This window comes from Zingiber officinale, chromosome 2A, assembly GCF_018446385.1.
Source record: "Zingiber officinale cultivar Zhangliang chromosome 2A, Zo_v1.1, whole genome shotgun sequence".
NCBI lineage: Eukaryota > Viridiplantae > Streptophyta > Magnoliopsida > Zingiberales > Zingiberaceae > Zingiber > Zingiber officinale.
Window position 1 is genome coordinate 85676981 of NC_055988.1, and position 15567 is coordinate 85692547.

General features: G+C 46.9%; 1 pseudogene; it reads left to right on the forward strand.

The window, feature by feature from the left end:
* Positions 1-8932: 8932 nt before the first annotated feature.
* Positions 8933-9112, forward strand: LOC122044480 (annotated as a pseudogene).
* The last annotated feature ends 6455 nt before the right edge of the window (positions 9113-15567 follow it).

The following is a 15567-nucleotide window of genomic DNA, read 5'->3' on the forward strand; positions in this document are numbered from 1 at the left end:
GGCCTTATATAGACCTCTCGAAGGAGCCTGGGCACACCAATCGAAGCAATCACCTGCTTTCGACCATGCTTAGGTGTGAGCCTGTCAGAAGGGCATCCATAAGACCATACTGCTACTGTATCAACCTTTCCGTGACGTGATGGTGGGGCCTTTGATAGTGCCATCTTGCGTACAGTCTAATCATCATGCCTTTGCTGACATACCATATCCCGAACCAAGCGAATAGGCCGCTCGTCTACCACTGTTCCCTCGCCACGATTCCGGCCGAGCGGACACCTCCGCTCGGTCACTCTGTCCTCGGCCGAGCGGACACCTCCGCTCGGCCACTCAGCTCCGGTTCTCCTACTTTGGCGTCAGAAACCCAAACCTTTTGCTGGATAATCTCTGGTTCCGCTCGGACGGGACCCCATCTGTGGGCCCCCCATTCTTACCGCCGGATCACTTGCCTCCCCTTCAAGTCTAGTCGAAGGAGGGAGTGAGTCCGACTGACTGGACTGTGTGTCCGAGCGGGCGGTCGTCGCCTTATCGCTGCTGCTGATATCCCTTGAGCCGTTCGGCCCTCATGCCAAATTTAGCCGCTCGGCTCTTCGCTTTGTATTCCTTGGCGCCCAACGTGGATGTTTGCTTGTCTAAATCCTCTTGAAAATCGCGCAAGTCTTTTTCATTAAGCCGAAGCATACGCGGTATGGGCGCATTAATTGCGCTCGGTGACAGAGAGCCACGTGGCTCGTCTCTAGTGGCGGTGACGCTCCGTACGATGGGACGCCCTTTGTTTTGAAATGAACGGCTAGATGATGACCTCGTCTCTTGTGCCCTGCATCCGACGGATGAGGCTGAACGGTCTCGTTTGTATAAAGCCCTCGTTCTGGCCTTCACGCCGCACTCGCTGTTTCATCGCGCGTCCTCTGTCGAAGCTGCCTGCTGCTAGCTTACTCTGGCAACTCCCAGTGCTTGCTTTCCGACGGTTTTCGAGTTCCTAGGGATTCTTTCCTTTGATCTTCCCTCAGTAAGCTTCTTCTCTTCTCTCGTCCCCTTGTTTCCGAGTATTGCTAGGCTTCCTTCCCTTCTTTAGTCATGGCGAGCACTTCTGCACCCACTACCGAGGTTCACGGTCCGTGGTATATGAGTATGGAGAGTAGGTTCAATGAGGAGCGCGCCCGGCGCGTTGTTAGGACCTACGGGATCCCGAACGACCATGAAATAGTTGTAGCCGGCCCGACCGACCGGCCCCATAACCCGCCGATCGGTACCATTTGTTTTTTTCTGGACCAATTCCAGGGCGGCCTTAGATTTCCTACCCATCCATTTATTTTGGAAGTTTGTAATTATTTCCGCATCCCGCTCGGCCAACTTGTGCCGAATTCCTTTAGGCTACTGAGCGGGGTGGTCGTCCTCTTTAGGCTGCACAGTATCCCACTTGACCCCAAAATATTCCACTACTTCTTCTACCCCAAACAATCCGAGTTGGGTACTTTTATTTTCCAAAGTAGAATAGGCTTCAAATTTTTTGAGAACATGCCGACCTCCAACAAGCATTGGAAGGAGTTCTTCTTCTATATACGGCTTCCCGAGCGGCCAGCATTCCGAACCAAATGGCAGACCGCTGTGCCGACCCAGCTGGAGCTCAGCAAATTCAGAAGCAATCCGGCCTACCTTCATGAGGCAAACTGGTTGTCCGGTCAGCGGTACAAAATCGACCAGTTGCTTCTCAAGGGGGTGTTGTACATTTTTGGATTATCTCCCGTTCGGGCCAATCTCCCCTACCGCATGGGTAAGGACTCTTTACTCCCTTCGCCTTTTTTGTCTAACTGATTTTAATTTCTTCCATTGCAGCTGAAGTCATGTGGCGCTCCAAGGCTACCGATCATCTGAAATTGAAGGCCGTGGAAATTGAGGCGGCTACCAAAAAAGAACTCGTCGAGCGGGGTCTTATCCCCAGCCGCCCGGTAGATGCAGGAGAGGGGGGGGGGATGCAATCCGCCCCTGAAACAGAAGTTACCCAATCCGCTTCAACGGAGGTTGAGGCGGATCCTATTTCCTCTGCTCCCGCCGAGCTGGGAGTCCCCCAAGCCAGGGATTCACCACTGGAAGTTCGACGGAAACGTCGAAGAGACTCCAGCCTTCCGCCGACCCAAGAGGGCGAACCACAGGCGCCGATCGAGATCGCTTCGCCAGATCGCACGCCGTCGCAGATCGGGACCCCCGTGGCATCGCCCACCGCACAGCCCTCTGGCTCTCCTCCACGGACTCGTCGTCGCTTACGACGGTTGGGCGAAACTTCAACCATAGGGGAGTCCTCAGGCCAGGCGACTGCGGCTGAGGAAGTGCAGGCCGGCCACCCGACCATCAAGACTACCCTTCGATTCCCATCGGAGGAATATTTATTGTCTGCCGATCATCCATCAAGCCCCGTTCATGAAATAACCTTGACGGGTCCGCTCACCAAACTTTTCGAGGACGCCCAGATTCGGGTGGCCCTCATGACGCCCAAGCAGCTCGGCGATAACCACATGCAGCAGGCCACTCAGGGAGGTTCATTTTTCTTCCTGTGTCATGCTACTGTTCGGTTCCTGATTTTATTATTTCACTTACAGCATTGGGCGGAGCAAATCGCCACTAGCCATCGGCTGGCCGAGCTGGAGGATCTCATGGAAAAACTCCAAGTCTCGGGGGGTCCATCGGCCGAGCGGGAGAAACAAGCCCGCGAGGCCGAACAGAAGAAATCCGCCGACCTGGCTACAGAGGTGGCTCGACTTGAAGGCTTGGTGAAGAAGCGCGACGAAGATGTAAAGCGCGCCAGTAGCCGGAAGAAGCGGGCGATCGCTGATCTGGACAAGATGAAAGTTGAAGTCCGAGCCCTAGATCAGCGATCCAAGGAGCTGGAAGCCCAACTAACTGCCGAACGGGATGGGCGCTCAGCTGAACGCACTAAAGCGGAGGTGGACCAGAAAGTTCTCCAAGATTCACTAATTGCCTCCCGGGCGGCGATCAGAAAGTACAAGGAAGGGGAGCCGAGTCGTCTAGCTGCTGCACGTCAGGATTACCTCCGCTCGGAGAGGTTTGGCACGAAATTTGGCGGCAGCGTCTCTTCAACCTTTGCCGAGGCCGTTAAGGTCACTATGGCCTACTTGAAGAAGGGTGGCCACCTTCCTGCGGGAATGCACATTCCCGCCTCCGATCTGGCGGCCATGATAGACGACATTCCGGACGGTTTCTTCAACTTCGAAGACCCCGAGTGAAGAGTGTTCCTCGTCTCTATCTGGTTTTTGCGTTTCTTACGCCCAACGCAACTTTTTGTACTTGCCGTTCGGCATGCTTTCCCTCTAATGCAATTATGTCTTTGCTTGCGTCTTCCTGATCATTATCCATAATATTCTTCTGTTTGCTTAACGTTTATGCTTAGAGTCAGTCATGCTCTAAGTGTTCTCCGTCACGCGGCCGATCAGCTTAACCCATTAAACAAAGTCCGAGCGGGAGGGCCTACTCGCTCTGCACGTATCTAGCCTGTGTGAAGTCAACAAACGCTAAGTATCGAAGGACCAATGCCCGAGCGGGCCTAAATGTTTTAATACTTGTGGTTTCCGCGGTTTCTTATTCTCTGTCATTCGTTCGTCCGCCCGGGGTATTTATAGTCGCCGGACCGACTCGATTTTTAACGATGGTGCTCATCGGTTTTCCGCTCGGTTTTTATAGACGCCGGCTCGTCTCTCGATATTTAACGTCGGTGCTCGACTGCGCGGGTATTTATAGCCGGTCGGCGCGACTCTCGATTTTTAACGACGGGGCTCGTCGGTTTTCCGCTCGGTTTTTATAGACGCCGGACCGTCTCTTGATTTTTAACGACGGGGCTTGTCGGCGCGGATATTTATAGCCGGTCGGCGCGGCTCTCGATCTTTAACGACGGGGCTCGTCGGCGCGGATATTTATAGCCGGTCGGCGCGGCTCTCGATCTTTAACGACGGAGCTCGTCGGCGCGGATATTTATAGCCGGTCGGCGCGGCTCTCGATCTTTAACGACGGAGCTCGTCGGCGCGGATATTTATAGCCGGTTGGCGCGGCTCTCGATCTTTAACGACGGAGCTCGTCGGCGCGGATATTTATAGCCGGTCGGCGCGGCTCTCGATCTTTAATGACGGAGCTCGTCGGCGCGGATATTTATAGCCGGTCGGCGCGACTCTCGATCTTTAACGACGGAGCTCGTCGGCGCGGATATTTATAGCCGGTCGGCGCGGGTCTCGATCTTTAACGACGGAGCTCGTCGGCGCGGATATTTATAGCCGGTCGGCGCGGCTCTCGATCTTTAACGACGGAGCTCGTCGGTCTTCTGCTCGGGGATTTATAGACGCCGGCTCGTCTCCCGGTTTCCCGACTGGAGGGTTTATAGACGCCGGACCGTCTCCCGTGTCTAGTGGACGATCCATCCACGAACACTTTCCACACAGCTTCGGGTTCCGGGTCCTGCACCTCCGTCACAAAATCGGCTAAGGCTTGTGCCTTGATAGCCGAGCGGGGTTGATATTGGATATCAAATTCGCTTAGCTCGGTTGTCCATTTGATGAGCTGTCCGGAAGCTTCTGGATTTAAAAGCACTCGTCCCAACGGGCTATTGGTCTTGATGATAATCGTGTGCGCCAGGAAATAAGGACGAAGTCTCCGAGCGGCAAGGATCAGAGCAAAGGCCAACTTCTCGAGTCCGGTGTAGCGGGTTTCAACATCTTTCAAGATATGACTAAGGAAATATACAGGTTGCTCCTCACCTCCCGACCGGACTAACGCTGATCCCACAGCCTGCTCGATCGAGGATAAATAAATGTGCAACGGTTCGCCGACAGCTGGCTTGGCCAGCACAGGTAGGGAATTTAAGTACGTCTTTAGTTCTTCAAAGGCCTGATCGCAGTCTTCATTCCATTGGAACTTTGTAGTTTTGCGGAGGATTTTGAAGAACGGAAGGCTCCGGTCGGCAGTCTTGGAGATGAAGCATGATAGCGTTGTAATCCGACCGGTCAGCCTCTGTACTTCCCTTATGTTCCTGGGCGGTGGCATGTCCTGAAGTGCCTTCACCTTGCTAGGATTAGCTTCAATACCCCGTTCGGTCACAATATAGCCCAAGAAACGTCCTCCTTTGGCGCCGAACAAACACTTATGAGGATTTAGCTTGACCCCATATTTTCTGAGTGTACGGAAGGTTTCTTCCATATCTTTGCATAAAGTGGCCGCTCGGAAGATTTTGATGAGGATGTCATCTACATAGACCTTCAGGTTGCGTCCGATTTGCTCGCGGAAGACCCTATTCATCAATCTTTGATATGTTGCTCCGGCATTCTTCAGTCCGAACGGCATCACCGTATAGCAATACGTCCCGTCCGGTGTAACGAAGCTAACTTTTTCCTGATCCTCCGGGGCGAGCGGCACTTGATGATAGCCTTGGTAGGCGTCCAGCATACATATAAGCTCGCATCCGACTGTAGAATCTACAAGCTGGTCGATTCGGGGCAGAGGGTAGAAATCCTTTGGGCAAGCTTTGTTCAGATCTCTGAAGTCGATGCACACCCTCCATTTGTTGCCCGGCTTGGAGACGAGCACCACATTTGCTAACCAGCTTGGGAATTGAACCTCCCGTATGTGGCCGGCCTCTAAGAGTCTTTCTACCTCCGCTCGAATGATAATATTCTGCTCGGCGCTGAAATCTCTTCTCCTTTGTTTTACTGGCCGAGCGTCTGGCCGGACGTGAAGCTTATGTTGGGCTATGCTGGGGGAGACACCGGGCAGCTCATGCGTCGACCAGGCGAAGACGTCATGATTCATCTGGAGGCATTTGACCACTTCTTCTTTCTGTTCGTTCTCCAGGTCGGCGGCAATAAAGGTTGTGGCCTCCGATCAGCTCGGATGGATCTAAACCTCCTCCTTTTCATCATAAATTAAAGCAGGAGGTTTCTCGGTTATGGCGTGTACCTCGATCCGTGGAGCCTTTCGCGCTGCGCTGGATTCGGCTCGGACCATTTCCACATAGCATTTCCGAGCGGCTAACTGATCTCCTCGTACTTCACCGATTTTGTCCTCGACCGAGATCGACACAACAGCTCGGAATTCGCTTAACGCCGGTCGCCCCAGTATCACGTTGTAGGATGAAGGGGAGTCGACCACCACAAAGTTTGTTGTCCTCGTTCTCCGGAGCGGTTCTTCCCCTAAGGAGATAGCCAGTCTTACCTGTCCGACCGGAAGAACCTCATTGCCCGTAAACCCGTAGAGGGGGGTTGTCATGGGCAGCAGCTCGGCTTGATCGATTTGTAGTTGATCAAAGGCCTTTCTGAAGATGATGTTGACCGAGCTGCCAGTGTCAATGAAGATACTGTGGATGGTGTAGTTGGCTATCACCGCTTTGATGATAAGGGCATCCTCATGCGGCACTTCAACTCCCTCAAGATCCTTGGGCCCGAAACTGATCTCGGGTTCGCTCGCCTTTTCTTGGCTGCAACCCACCTCATGGATTTTGAGCTGCCGGGCGCTTGCCTTTCTTGCCCTGTGTGAATCTCCTCCGGTCGGCCCACCCGCAATAATATTGATTTCTCCCCGGGAGGTGTTGTTTCTGTTCTCCTCTTCTCGAGCGGACTGCCTAGGTCGCTCATTGGACCTTCGAGAGCGATCTTCATGCCTTGGAGGGAAACGCTGTTCGGGAGATCTCCTATATGCTCACCGACCGGACTCTTGATGCCGCTGTCGGCGGTTGGGTGAAGGCGATCGACGAGGGCCGCCCCATCGTACGGGATGGGTGATTGAAGGCAGGCCCCGACAGTCGCGGGTGTTGTGGGAGTCAGTATTATGGAAAGAGCAAAACATTGGGGTCCATACCCTCCTTTTCTTCATCTTTGACTGCTCGGCCGCTACCTCTTGGACCACCGGGGACTTCGCATGATGTGCCCGGGATGCCTCAACTCTTGGTCCTCTTGGTGGCTGATGGGCAGCGAGATGCTTCTGTTCGGCTTGGGCCGGACGTTCGGCATGAGTTCCCTTCCATCGGGCATCCTCCGCCTCTTCCACATTTATATATTCATTCGCCCGGTGTAGCATGTGGTCGTAGTCTCTGGGCGGTTTGCGAATGAGCGCGCGGAAGAAGTCCCCTTCCGCGAGGCCTTGCGTGAATGCGTTTACCATTGTCTCCGAGGTGGCTGTGGGGATGTCCATCGCTACCTGATTAAATCGCTGTATATACGCCCGGAGAGATTCTCTTGGTTCTTGTTTGATGGTGAACAGGCTGACGCTTGTCCTTTGATAACGTCGGCTGCTCGCAAAGTGATGAAGAAATGCCGTTCGGAACTCCTGGAAACTAGTGATAGAGCCGTTCGGCAACCTCCGAAACCACCTATGTGCAGATTCTGATAGAGTGGTGAGAAATACCCGGCACTTTACGCCATCGGAGTACTGATGCAAGGTGGCGATGCTGTCGAACTTCCCCAAATGATCGTCGGGGTCGGTCGTCCCATTGTAAGCTCCGATCGGCGGTGGTGTATAGTATTTTGGTAACGGATCCCGATGTATGGCTTCAGAGAACTGTCGGTGAACCTGCTCGGGCGGTGCCTTCGCTCGGGGAGCTTTGCCCTTCCTATGATCCCGAACGGGAGGCTCATCGGATGAAGATCCTTGCTCCCCGTGAGCGGGCGCGATTTCTGGGGGAGTACGGAAGAGTGCCTGAGGGAACCCTCCTGTTGAAACATATTCCGGACGGTCTGCTTACGCCGCCCGGCCTGCTGAAGCCAAGGTTGTTTGCTGTTGCGCTCGCTCAGCCTGTGCTTTCTCCTTTTGCTGCGCCACTATCTTGGCTGCCCTCGCCTCGACTATAGCGTCAAACTCTTCTTGTGAGAGTGCCACGGTATGTAGTCCTCCAGCCTCGTCCATTGCCTTTGCTCGGATGCAGGTGCGTTCCCACAGACGGCGCCAAATTGATCCTGTCCGAACCAGGAGTCAACGGACGCTGGGGATGTGGCGCTCCCTGCTGGATCCTCGAGTGCTCCGGCGAACCTACAACAAAACCGAGCCAGGGGGGTTCCCCGGCGACGACCCTCCGACGCTCAAGTCAGGCGAAGGAATAAGAAAGTGGCTTAGAAAATGTAGACTTCTGTACCTCCGGTTGAAGAAGTGGAGGCCTTATATAGACCTCTCGAAGGAGCCTGGGCACACCAATCGAAGCAATCACCTGCTTTCGACCATGCTTAGGTGTGGACCTGTCAAAAGGGCATCCATAAGACCATACTGCTACTGTATCAACCTTTCCGTGACATGATGGTGGGGCCTTTGATAGTGCCATCTTGCGTACAGTCTAATCATCATGCCTTTGCTGACATACCATATCCCGAACCAAGCGAATAGGCCGCTCGGCTACCACTGTTCCCTCGCCACGATTCCGGCGAGCGTACACCTCCGCTCGGTCACTCTGTCCTCGGCCGAGCGGACACCTCCGCTCGGCCACTCAGCTCCGGTTCTCCTACTTTGGCGTCGGAAACCCAAACCTTTGGCTGGATAATCTCTGGTTCCGCTCGGACGGGACCCCATCTGTGGGCCCCCCATTCTTACCGCCGGATCAACTGTAAATCAACTTTTAAATGGTATACCTTCAAATAAAACAAAAATAATCAAAAAAAAAAAAATAAAATAATAAATATGCGGTTGCCTAGGGTGGTCACTGACCATATATATAATATTAAGAATATGTACCACTTAATAATTAATTTTAGTGAAGTCCAAAATTAAATTATATTAATATTTTTTTTCTTTTTACATTGAAAATAAGTTTAAGACTTATTAATAATTTTCACTGGTTGATTTTTATATAAAAAATATGCATTGTCATGGTTCTTTTTATTCCACATCTTAATATTGACAATATCGTGAGTGAAAAAACTTCTATAAATACCTTGAGATGACGACATTAGAAAGCATACATTTCTCGACTTTTTGGCTAAGATCAAGTGTAGTATATATTCTTATCAGTTTAATATCTGATATAAAAAATTAAATTAATTTTTTTATGAAGGAGAGTCCGTTACAACGACTTGCTATTGGGGTTCTCGAGCGTCGCCCTTACGTTGCACTACTGCATGAGCTTGACGCACCCTTACCAAGTCCAATTTAAGAGTATCAGATACTAATTTACATGTATTCATATATTATATTACACATGCAACGTGTGTGCGCTATGACTAGTAAAATTGGAAAAGATATATAAATAAATATTAAAATAAGAGTACGTGCTTCCTAATAATATATCAAGTCTTTTTAGTCGAGTTAATTTGTGCTTTATAATAAAAAAGGGCATTTAATTATCATTTTGATTTAATTATTCCCCATCGAACAATAATGTGTGTTTTCTTCGTAAATCTACGAATTTACAAAATTCAGGTTTTCATATAATGTAAATTCTCATCGCCATCCATGACTACCTGCATAAATGTTAACGAGTCAGAAACAACCAAAAGTCTTTTTAAGTCCTGAGCATTATCGAACACTAGGCCTTCGTGAATTGCTTGAGTTCACCTTCTATAACCGAGTGTGGTGCTTGTGTGCACCTCCCAAATCTATATATCTTCCTTTTATGATGATCCAATATCACTCCACCAACTCCATAATGGTTCTATTTCTCGTTGATACAAATGTCAATCTCCAACTTTAATGTTCCCGGTAGCGGATCTGTTTGTTTTTGTGGCTCTTCTGCAGTTTGATTTGGTGGGCTGAGGTTTCAATTTCGCTACACATCTTTGAAAATCTTGGAGTAGATCATCACACTATTTTTAGGCTATGTTTCAGTGCCCTAGACTCTTTCCCAAAAGAGCTTTCATGCGCTTTTTCCACAAACCCCATGTATATATGGCCGAGCTCTCAGGTTGTGTTCGGTTGCACTTAGTTTTTAACCACATATAAACATCCAGCATTTCCATATCTCACACCTTTGAAATAACACCCCAGAGTGTTGTTTCTTTTTAAACAATCCACTTTGTAGGACATAAGAACATAACATGTATAGAACTGTTAAAATGAAAGCCACATAACAAGCAAGATTCCGAGCATGGAATTCGATGACAATGGAGATTAGTTGATGTAGGGATGATATCAAGCGATAGTCTTCACCAGAATATTCAGATTTTAGGAGAAATCTCAAAATTCCATATGAATTTCCACTACTTTTCACATGAGACTTCTGATTGGTTTTCCGGAGGAGCCAACATTCCACACGCCAAATGGTGTCCACTTTGTACAATATATTTCTCCTTCCTATCAAACTTCCAAAATCTTGCATCATCCATGTTTCTTGAAATTATTGGGATCTTCAATATTGGATCTCACCAGTAATTTGTGCTTCATTCTAGCTACCTTCCCTTAGTAGATTTCTGATCTTTGGATGATCATTCAGCTATATATGAGCTTGGAGTTTTAAAATGCTATGGTTTTCTTATAGTCACCTATCTTTGTATATCCTGATGATTTTCCTTCCATCATCGACTCTCCAACATACTCCTTGTTCTAAGAGATTTCTTCCCCACATAATCAAGTGTTATGCATAGGACGAATTATGTCCAATAGGAGTGTGCATTATATCTGTATGTTTAAAGTAGCGAGCCTTTAGAATATGAGATAGCAATGCTTGTGGGTATCAAATGATCCTCCATTCGTGCTTTGCCAATAGCACTTGGTTAAAGGGACTTAATCTCCGAAATCTCATACCTCCCCTCCATTTCAGTAGATACAATGATATCCACTTTTTTCCGTGCATTTGCTTTTTTGCCATAATTCATCTCCTTCCAAAAGTTCACGCACTCCATTTCAATCTCCCCACAGATTAATGTTAGTATTCGGAAGCAAGACATAGCATAAGAAGGAATAGCTTGTAATAATGATTTAATGAGCGCTTCTTCACTTCCCACATAATACATTTTGTGCCCCCAGCTCCGTACTCATTTGAGCACTCTCCCCTTTATATGAGCAAACTGTAGTTTCTTGTTGCGTATCGAAAAAGTTGACAGTCCTAAATACACTTTATGGCCTTGGACCACTAGTATGGAAAAAATCCCTTTGATTTCCTCGATATCTATTGACGGGGTATTTGGATTGAAAGAGAGTTCAAACTTCTTAAAATTGATTAACTATTTTGAAGCATTCTCATACTGGTGGAAATAGTCATGGATATTGGCACCATTGTTTATTTTCACTTTGAAAAAATTAAGCTGTCATCAGCGAAACATATGACATTTGTTGGATAGGAGCTAGCAATTTGTATTCCCTAGAAGGCCTGATGAGACTCTAAAGCTGTGAGCATAGATGACAAGCCCTGTACGCATATCACAAATAGATAGGGGGATAAGGGATTTCCCTGTCACAACTCTCTCTATAGTTGAATCGATCCAAACACTTCCTACTTCAATACAAAGCTATACTGTACATTGGTCATACAGTTCATAATCTTGCTAATCCAAGTATCAACAAACCCAAATTTATCCATTATCACCTTTAAAAATGACCATTCGACGTGATCAAAAGCTTTGCTCATGTCCAGGTTTAATGCCGCATAGCCCCACTTCCCTTTTCTATGACTTCTCATCCAATGAACACATTCAAACCCCAGTAAAATATTATCAATAATAAGGAGGTTGGAGACAAAGACACTTTAAAAGTCATTAGTCATGGCTCGAGCGACGATCTTGTAGCATACTTTACATAAGCTAATAGGCCGTAATTCTTTCATCATCAAAGGATCCGCTACTTTTGGTATGAGTGTAACAATTGTATCATTCTATTTCGCAAGAGAATCCCCCTCATTCAATACATGAAAAACTACAGTCGTAATGTCCCGACCAACTATATCCCAAAACGTCTGATAAAAGAGAGTTGACATACCATCAGGACCTGGTGCTTTATCCAGATGCATATCAAAAAGTACCTTTTTCACTTCAGCCCCTAAAAATAGAGTGCATAGTAGATCATTTATGGACTGACTTATCCTCGGCTCTGCATTATTCAAAACAATCTACAAATCACTTGCAGTAAGCTTAGTGGTAGTGAATAATGTGTCAAAAGAATCCATTATGATCTCTACCATGGACTGAGGGTGGTACATAGGTGGCTATGAGATGATACTGATATGTGAATTGTATTTATGGCTTGCCTTTAGTTTGCTTGAGCGTGGAAGAATTTGAAATTCCTGTCTCCCTATTGAAGCCAATTACTTCTACTGTGTTGTTTCCAATATAATTCTTCCTGTGAGCATAATTTTTTCATTTGCTCATTCTTTGTCTCGTATGACCTTCTTAGAGCCCTTCCAACACTTGTCCATTTTCAGATAATTTAGAGAAGTTCTTTCAGCTTTAATTCTCTTTGGCAACTCTCGAAATTTTTACTTGTCTCATTGCCTCAAAGGCTCGCTACATGCTGTAATCTTTTCATGAATTGTAATCCCCTGATGAACTACATTCCACCCTTCATTCACTACCATCTTGCACTCATCCTCTAATACCCACATTGGTTTGAATCAGAATCTAGCTCCTGGATTTGCGATGCAATCACTCTGGAGCTTCCCCATTCGGCCTTCTCAACTTAAGTAGTATCGATGATCAGAATGATAAAATTCAAGGGATTTAATCTGTGCTGAAGGATATAACATTCTACAATTAAAGGTACTTGTGAATATGTTGAGGTGCTCAAGAACCAGGTTGTCGCCCCCTCTTCTGTTAGACCACGTGAAAAATTCTCCTTCACAATGTAGATCTTCTAAGGAACATTTGTTGGATATTGGGGTCTTAAATAGACCAAAATGATTTTGAGGAAGGAAGCCATCAATTGTTGAAAGTCGTAATTGACTTCAAAATTGAAATCTACGATTCGCGTAGATAGATTTAGACTATTAATTTGCTCAAAACCGATTAAGGGTGAATGAGAAATTAATGTTTAAAGTCGGCCCAAAATAACATTTATTATTCATTAATAAAGTGCATGAGAGAATAATCCCACATCTGAAATTCTCGATCTGTATTCTCTACTTATTAATGAAGATGTGTTAATGGAGTTAACACAAAGGACAGGTGCTCCCTTAGCCCAGGGCGAGCAGGTGCTCGCACCTGTGAGCCCGCCACCCACCACGTGCGCAATGGGCGCTTTGTAGGCGCACGTGCGTTGATCAACGTTGATCAAATAGGTATGATGGATCGCTTGTGATGCGATCTAGAGCGTTGGATCACAAAGAGTAGCGATCTGACGGCTTGGGATGAGACTTGATCTGAAGCATCGAATCAATGAATCCCGATTCGATGGTCGATGACAATAGGCGGGATCTGAGGGTCACAACTCCTCAGATCTGATAGATGAGATTGAAGTGGGCTTGGTGAAGGGTTACAACCCTTCAGAATGGATGATCTAGATCGATCCAGCCCAAGGAACACATCCACTCACCCAAAGGACACTCAACCTCTTCTTTCAGTATAAATAGAACCCTCCAATCTTGTGCATTCAAGAGTCCAAGAAGTCTACTAGAAGGTTCGCTGGTCTCGGAAATCAGAGTGCTACGATTCCGAGACGTTCGTCGTCGTTGTATCTTGGGAACGAATTGCAACAATCCGTTAAGCACCGTAGCGGAGCAATATCGTTTACGGAGATAGTGTCGAACACTAGCCTCGACGATCAGTTTGCATACTCCAGAAGCTACCCGGGATTTACAACATTCATTCAACACCTCTTGAAAAACATTAATCGGTGATGTCGCTCTGTAATTTCTACCCCTTTTTTTCAATATCATAGCACACCTCATTAAAATCTCCTCCCACAAGCTAAGGCAGCCAATGAAGATTATCCATTCTGTATAATCTTCTCAATAGAGTCCACGATTTCTGTCCATGTGATGCCTCAAGTGTCCATAGAACCCAATAAATTTTCACTGTCCATCTCCTTCTACAATAGAGCAATTTATATAGCCCTTTGAGAAAAATATCACATCTAATTTTAGAGGGCTTTTCCATATAAGAGTCCATCACTTTTCCCATTACAATCCACTGTAAAGCATTCATTAAATTTAAGCAAATGTTTCCAGTTTTTGCTATGATAATCCCTTAGTTTTGTTTCAGATATAAAAAAAATAAGGGAGGGCTTTTTTCGTTGATTAATCATCAAAATTATCGAAATGCTTGTTGGTTCCCAATCCCCTAAGCATTCCAGACAATGCAATTCATGGTGAATGACAGGGTTGTCCAATAGTCACCATCAGAATCTCTACATTCATATTAGCCCAATCTTTCATTACTGATTTCTTCTTTGGTGGGTCCATATCATCATCATCCTCAGATCAGACCATCATCCTTTTGTGCTCACCTCCCATCGATTCATTAGTAGCATGTTCTTTTGTTGTCACAATGAGATCTGAGGTTCGAATCTCGACAAAGCCGAGGTAAATACTTTCCTTATGTGCTAGTGACTATTCCAAAGGCTAGTAGCCGTCCGTGATTTACTTCCTCTGTGTTGATCCTGAGACAGATTGACGGGGACGTTGGGGGCGAACGTATTCGCCTTTTTTTGCCACAATTAGTAGCATGTTCTTTAAGTTTGGATGGCTTCATGCATTGTGTTGCCATTTGCGCGGGCTGCATTTTTGTTGATCTATTTTATATGCATCAATTTCAAGTCTTTGGTTGCTACCTGGACTTGAGCGCGGGGATTTTTCCAGCCTTTTGATGTCTTTGTCCCCCATCAAATCTTTTGTCTGTTTAAGATAAATCGAGTTTTTTCCTGCATCTAGTATCCCTTCCATAATTCTCTCGCTAGTTGGGGATGTTGGTACCCCAGAACCATTGTTAAGGATATGGTTTTGGCCCTCGATATCAACAACATAATTACCCATGGCATTCTGTGTGCCTATATCTCGGATAGATAGAGCCATTGATCCATATCTCGTTGTGCCCCTCTTGTCACTTGCAACCCCTGAACCATCAGGTATAGTGTTTTTATCCGGAGATATGCGTCGTTTATTATTATTTTGATAGCTTGGCGCCCACATCGAAGTCCCACATTCCATATTCAAATTATCAACATCTCTATAATCACATTTCTTGGCCGAGTGCCCTATCCTTCCACAACTGTAACAAAGTTCTAGTAATCGTTCATATACACATAGAACCATCACTTTTTCCAATCCCTCACCTACATGCAGTATAATACACTTCTTTAGAGGATCAAAAATATTAGTGTTGACTTTAATTCTAGCAAATCTCCCAATAAATGTTCCACACTCACCTGGATCGATGGTTTCCACATCTCTGATTTGTTAGCCAATCTGATGCAGTATTATGTTATTCATAAATTCAACCAGTATATTATGGCACTAAAACCATATGAAGACTTGTCAAGCGAGTGCTTGAATGGGGTGACAAATTCGTCCAATTCTTTGAACACTACTAGATTCGTGAAAAAATGTCATGGCCCCTCCTGTAGTACTCGTCTCCGGTCCACATGAGAGTGAAAATCCACAATGAAGATATTGGATCCAGTGACCTCTATCTCCACTTTGTGTAGTGTTTGTAATATACATGGCATTTGTTT